The sequence below is a fragment of the Salmo salar genome, chromosome ssa15 (assembly GCF_905237065.1).
Source record: "Salmo salar chromosome ssa15, Ssal_v3.1, whole genome shotgun sequence".
Lineage (NCBI taxonomy): Eukaryota > Metazoa > Chordata > Actinopteri > Salmoniformes > Salmonidae > Salmo > Salmo salar.
In genome coordinates this window covers 106,000,901-106,008,400 of record NC_059456.1, presented here as the reverse complement: position 1 = coordinate 106,008,400, position 7,500 = coordinate 106,000,901, and the positions used below count along the sequence as shown (strand labels likewise).

Here is a 7,500-nt window from a genome sequence, read left to right as displayed (position 1 = left end):
CCCTCCCTTCCCTCCTCCATTCCTCCCTCCCTCCCTCCCTCCCTCCCTCCCTTCCCACCTCCATTCCTCCCTCCCTCCCTTCCCTCCTTCATTCCCTCCCTCCCTCCCCTCCTCCCTCCCTCCCTCCCTCCTCCCTTCCTCCCTCCCTCCCTTCCCTCCTCCATTCCTCCTCCCTTCCTCCCTCCCTCCCTTCCCCCCTCCCTCCCTTCTCTCCTCCCTTCCTCCCTCCCTCCCATATCATGCTCTGGTGACTTGCCTGTTGCTAAATATCAATTATTATACACTATTTGTTCATCTGAAATGGCACCCTATTCCCTATATGGGCCCCGGTCAAAAGTAGTGCACTACATAGGGAATAGGGTTTCATTTGGGACACAGCCTATGCTGTTGAGTTTTTAGGATACTGACTGACTACAAGGGCATTTTGATACTGGTCTTCTATGCATTTTGTAAGACTCGCTGATTTAGTTATTTGCTGTAGGAGTTTTGTTTCGCCAAGCTATAGCTACATACAGGGCACTCTGACGGTGTGCTATAGTATAGTTAGTAGACAGAATAACAAGAGTTTTGGTAAATGTACAGATAATGTACAGATTAAAAATGTGTGCCGGACTTCGGTACGTACACACTTATGCATCCAATAATTACCTCGTCCTCTCCTGAGCAATAAAAAAAAAGCCATTTTTTTTCCCTCACGTCTGCTAAAGTTATGCAACATGTAGCTTCACATGAGCTCAATGAGGTAAAATAAAACCTGGGTCGTGTTCATTATGCACCAAACGGAAGAAAACGGTCTGAAACGGGCAGGGACTATATGTTTTTTTTTTTGCGAAACATTTGTAAATCGTTGCGTGGCCTAATGACTGAAGGTAAAGCATGGATTGAGGTATATGTTATATTTGGGCGGGAGGTATCTTTAAACCAGCCTTTGATTAAATAAAGAAAATGGCAATGAATGAACTACTGTAATTGATAAAATATTAAATTGTATTTGATTATAAAGTGTTTTATAGAATGACCATTTTAATGTGCTTGTCTGTGCTGACAGACGGGAGCGAAGAGACACCATTTTGTCACTGGAAGATTTGAAGCAAAGCAAGCTAATCTACTTAGCATGAAATAAATAGTTAGAAATGTAAAAACACCACTCCAAACTATACAGTGTTTGTAGCATTACATTCTGATAGGTCAAAACACAACTCCAAACTATAGACAGTGTATGTAGCATTACATTCTGATGGGTCAAAACACCACTCCAAACTATAGAGAGTGTATGTAACATTATGTTCTGATATGTCAAAACACCACTCCAAACTATAGACAGTGTTTGTAGCATTACATTCTGATAGGTCAAAACACCACTCCAAACTATAGACAGTGTTTGTAGCATTATATTCTGATAGGTCAAAACACCACTCCAAACTATAGACAGTGTTTGTAGCATTACATTCTGACAGGTCAAAACACCACTCCAAACTTTGGACAGTGTTTGTAGCATTATATTCTGATAGGTCAAAACACCACTCCAAACTTTGGACAGTGTTTGTAGCATTACATTCTGATAGGTCAAAACACCACTCCAAACTATAGTGTTTGTAACATTACATTCTGATAGGTCAAAACACCACTCCAAACTATAGTGTTTGTAACATTACATTCTGATAGGTCAAAACACCATAGAACAAACACAATACTGTATGTAGCACACAGGCATATACAGAGGGACATTTTGCATGCACAACACCATACTCCAAACCACAAAGGGGTGCGGCTAGTTGAGAGACTAGCCTGTGTACCACACAGTCATATTCAGATCGTACCTTACTGCTTTCAACATACAGTGCATGGGTTTTGCATTGAAAGTAAATTACCAGAATTTTCAGTTCTCTCTCTCTCTCTCTCTCTCTCTCTCTCTCTCTCTCTCTCTCAGGCACCAGATAATTTAGCAGGATTAAATCTTGGCTGTGACAGTCAAGAAGAACAACACAACCCATCATGGTGATGAAAGCATGGTGTAGATTATTCTGAGGGTGCGTCCCTATAATACTTTACCTCTCCCCCCCTCCCCCGAAGTGTACACTTGTTCACTTCTTCCCTCAAATATAAAAGCCTTGACTAGCTGATCATAACAGACTTAAGTGATCATAGCTAGTGTTAGGCCTTGTAGTTTTTGTTGTTGTTGTTGTCCTTACTAGCTGATCATAGTGAGATACACCTGCATTAGCTCCCCCAAGCTAATGCCTAGACTTTATCTCAGCTGGCTAACACAGATTCCACGAGACCCGGATTCGAACCTACATGCAGACAGGCGATCTTTATAGATCTTTAAAAAACCTTTAAAGACCTGTATAGATCTTTATAGCCCTTTATAGCCAGACTGCATAGACACAGTGTGCAGAGTAAGTTAGTTAGGAAGATATGTTAAAATGTTAATGCAGCGTTTCCAAAACTAGGTCCCTGGGGAACTCAAGGAGTGCACGTTTTGGTTTTTCTCCTCTAGCGTTACACAGCTGATTCAAATCATCACAGCTTGATGATGAGTTTATTACTTTTTAATCAGCTACGTAGTGCTAGAGCAAAAACAAAAAAAAATGGGGTCCCCAGGTCCGAGTTTGAGAAATCCTGGGTTAAGGGCACCAGACTTTCTACACACCAGATATACATAGCGCATTCCGGAAAGTATTCAGACCCCTTCCCTTTTTCCACATTGTGTTACGTTACAGCCTTATTCTAAAATGTATTAAATACATTCCCCCCCCCCCATCAATCTACACAAAATACCCCAATAATGACGAAGCAAAAAAACAGATTTAAAAAAAAAAAAATTCTATGTTTGCAAATGTATTTAAAAAAAATATTCTGCATCCCAAATGGCACCCTAGTCCCTACATGCGGGGACTACAATTATTATTATTTTGAAATGTAACCTTTATTTAACAAGGCAAGTCAGTTAAGAACAAATTCTTTGCAGTAGGATGTCGTTTGGGACACAGTGCCTGCCCAGTGTATATAAACACATGTAATAAGCAGTTACATCACAGATGTACAGGTTTTCATCTATTTGTCACTTGTTGTGGTTAATAATATTGTATTGTTTCTGAATGCAGCATCAACAGGGGAGTTTTGAACTATGAGAAATGAAAAGCACTTACTGAAATGAAAAATGAAAAATAAAGTTATTCATAAAAAAAAAAATGTTTTCGGTGAATTGTTTTCTGTTTTCGTCATGTGACCTAGTCTCTCGCTTGACAGACATACACTGACTGGGAAAACACTCCCTCTTTAATGTTACTTTATTACCTATGTAATACACTGCTTTTGTAGGTCCTGATTAAAGGGTGCCGTTTGGGGTACATGTGAGCTGTGAAGCCTACTGTATGTGTGTTGCAGTGTTAATCTCTGCAGGGCTGGAACAGGCAACATTATCCATTGAGGTATCATATAATTATATCACACAGCAGATTCCCCCAGTTATCACACAGCAGATTTCCCCAGTTATCACACAGCAGATTTCCCCAGTTATCACACAGCAGATTCCCCCCCTGATCAAGTTATCACACAGCAGATTTCCCCAGTTATCACACAGCAAATTTCCCCAGTTATCACACAGCAGATTTCCCCAGTTATCACACAGCAGATTCCCCCAGTTATCACACAGCAGATTCCCCCAGTTATCACACAGCAGATTTCCCCAGTTATCACACAGCAGATTTCCCCAGTTATCACACAGCAGATTCCCCCAGTTATCACACAGCAGATTCCCCCAGTTATCACACAGCAGATTTCCCCAGTTATCACACAGCAGATTTCCCCAGTTATCACACAGCAGATTTCCCCAGTTATCACACAGCAGATTCCCCCAGTTATCACACAGCAGATTTCCCCAGTTATCACACAGCAGATTCCCCCAGTTATCACACAGCAGATTCCCCCAGTTATCACACAGCAGATTCCCCCAGTTATCACACAGCAGATTCCCCCCCTGATCAAGTTATCACACAGCAGATTCCCCCAGTTATCACACAGCAGATTTCCCCAGTTATCACACAGCAGATTTCCCCAGTTATCACACAGCAGATTCCCCCCTGATCAAGTTATCACACAGCAGATTTCCCCAGTTATCACACAGCAGATTTCCCCAGTTATCACACAGCAGATTCCCCCAGTTATCACACAGCAGATTTCCCCAGTTATCACACAGCAGATTTCCCCAGTTATCACACAGCCGATTCCCCCAGTTATCACACAGCAGATTCCCCCCCTGATCAAGTTGTTTCCAGTGTATTAACCGATTATAATTAGATACTGTATATAAGTAGTGCTCCAAACAGCACCTTATTCCTATGGCACTTGATCAAAAGTAATGCACTACACAGTGATATGATATACAGTGCATTCGGAAAGTATTCAGCCATCTTGACTTTTTCCATATTTTGTTACGTTACAACCTTATTTGAAAATGTATTTAAAAGTAATAATAATTCTCATCAATCTACACCACTGTACCCCATAATGACAAAGCGAAAATAGGTTTTTAGAAATTTTTGGCAAATGTATTAATAAAACAGAAATTTCTTATTTACATAAGTATTCAGACCCTTTGCCATGAAAATTTAAATTGAGATCAGGTGCATCCTGTTTCCATTGATCATCCTTGAGATGTTTCTACAACTTGATTGGAGTCCACTTGTGGTAAATTCAATTGATTGGACACGATTTGGAAAGGCACACACCTGTCTACAGTGGGGGAAAAAAGTATTTGATCCCCTGCTGATTTTGTACGTTTGCCCACTGATAAAGAAAGGATCAGTCTATAATTTTAATGGTAGGTTTATTTGAACAGTGAGAGACAGAATAACAACAAAAATATCCAGAAAAACGCATGTCAAAAATGTTATAAATTGATTTGCAGGGAAATAAGTATTTGACCCCCTCTCAATCAGAAAGATTTCTGGCTCCCAGGTGTCTTTTATACAGGTAACGAGCTGAGATTAGGAGCACACTTAAAGGGAGTGCTCCTAACCACAGCTTGTTACCTGTAAAAAAGACACCTGTCCACAGAAGCAATCAATCAATCAGATTCCAAACTCTCCACCATGGACAAGACCAAAGAGCTCTCCAAGGATGTCAGGGACAAGATTGTAGACCTACACAAGGCTGGAATGGGCTACAAGACCATCGCCAAGCAGCTTGGTGAGAAGGTGACAACATTTGGTGCGATTATTCGCAAATGGAAGAAACACAAAAGGACTGTCAATCTCCCTCGGCCTGGGGCTCTATGTAAGATCTCACCTCGTGGGGTTGCAATGATCATGAGAATGGTGAGGAATCAGCCCAGAACTACACGGGAGGATCTTGTCAATGATCTCAAGGCAGCTGGGACCATAGTCACCAAGAAAACAATTGGTAACACACTACGCCGTGAAGGACTGAAATCCTGCAGCGCCCGCAAGGTCCCCCTGCTCAAGAATACATATTCATGCCCATCTAAAGTTTGCCAATGAACATCTGAATGATTCAGAGGACAACTGGTGAAAGTGTTGTGGTCAGATGAGACCAAAATGGAGCTCTTTGGCATCAACTCAAGTCGCCGTGTTTGGAGGAGGAGGAATGCTGCCTATGACCCCAAGAACACCATCTCCACCGTCAAACATGGAGGTGGAAACATTATGCTTTGGGGTGTTTTTCTGCTAAGGGGACAGGACAACTTCACCGCATCATTTGACGGGGACATGTACTGTCAAATCTTGGGTGAGAACCTCCTTCCCTCAGCCAGGGCATTGAAAATGGGTCGTGGATGGGTATTCCAGCATGACAATGACCCAAAACACACAGCCAAGGCAACAAAGGAGTGGCTCAAGAAGAAGCACATTAAGGTCCTGGAGTGGCCTAGCCAGTCTCCAGACCTTAATCCCATAGAAAATCTGTGGAGCGAGCTGAAGGTTCGAGTTGCCAAACGTCAGCCTCGAAACCTTAATGACTTGGAGAAGATCTGCAAAGTGGGACAAAATCCCTCCTGAGATGTGTGCAAATCTGGTGGCCAACTACAAGAAACATCTGACCTCTGTGATTGCCAACAAGGGTTTTGCCACCAAGTACTAAGTCATGTTTTGCAGAGGGGTCAAATACTTATTTCCCTCATTAAAATGCAAATCATTTTAGAACATTTTTGACATGCGTTTTACTGGATTTTTTTGTTGTTATTCTGTCTCTCACTGTTCAAATAAACCTACCATTAAAATTATAGAGTGATCATTTCTTTGTAAGTGGGCAAACGTACAAAATCAGCAGGGGATCAAATACTTTTCCCCCACTGTATATAAGGTCCCACAGTTGACAGCACATTTCAGAGCAAGAACCAAGCCATGAGGTCGAAGGAATTGTCCGAAGAGCTCCGAGACAGGATTGTGTCGAGGCACAAATCTGGGGAAGGGTACCAAAAAATGTCTGCAGCATTGAAGGTCCCCAGGAACAGAGTGGCCTCCGACATTCTTAAATGGAAGAAGTTTGGAACCACCAAGACTCTTCCTAGAGCTGGCCGCCCGGCCAAACTGAGCAATCGGGGAGAAGGCACTTGGTCAGGGAGGTGACCAAGAACCCGATGGTCACTCTGACAGAGCTCTAGAGTTCCACTGTGGAGATAGGAGAACCTTCCAGAAGGACAACCATCTCTACAGCACTCCACCAATCAGGACTTTATGAGAGAGTGGCCAGATGGAAGCCACTCCTCAGTAAAAGGCACATGACAGCCCGCTTGGAGTTTGCCTAAAGGTACCTAAAGACTCTCAGACCATGAGAAACAAGATTATCTGGTCTGATGAAACCAAGACTTAACTCTTTGGCCTGAATGCCAAATGTCACATCTGGAGGAAACCTGGCACCATCCCTACGGTGAAGCATGGTGGTGGCAGCATCATGCTGTGAGGATGTTTTTCAGCGGCAGGGACTGGGAGACTAGTCAGGATTGAGGGAAAGATGAACAGAGCAAAGTACAGAGAGATCCTTGATGAAAACCTGCTCCAGAGCACTCAGGACCTCAGACTGGGGCGAAGGTTCACCTTCCAACAGGACAACGACCCCAAGCACACAGCCAAGACAACGCAGGAGTGGCTTCGGGACAAGTCTCCAAATGTCCTTGAGTGGGCCAGCCAGAGCCCGGACTTGAACCAAAATCGAACGTATCTGGAGAGACCTGAAAATAGCTGTGCAGCGACGCTCCCCATCCAACCTGACAGAGCTTGAGAGGATCTGCAGAGAAGAACGGGAGAAACTCCCCAAATACAGGTGTGCCAAGCTTGTAGCGTCATACCCAAGAAGACTCGATGCTGTAATCGCTGCCAAAGGTGCTTAAACAAAGTACTGAGTAAAGGGAGTGAATACTTATGTAAATGTTGCCATTTAGGACACATTATCAGTTCTGTCATCTCAGTTCAGCGATGACTCAGCCCCAATCTGTTCCATCTGGAATTAATTTATTAAATACTAAAGCAATATCAACAC

General features: G+C 42.9%; 1 long non-coding RNA gene across 1 annotated transcript; it reads left to right on the top strand.

Moving 5' to 3' along the window:
• Window positions 1–162: 162 nt before the first annotated feature.
• On the top strand, window positions 163–1,926 carry LOC106572943 (uncharacterized). Its single transcript, XR_001321225.2, has 2 exons — window positions 163–1,615; window positions 1,666–1,926. It is a non-coding gene; the product is annotated as an uncharacterized lncRNA (long non-coding RNA).
• The last annotated feature ends 5,574 nt before the right edge of the window (window positions 1,927–7,500 follow it).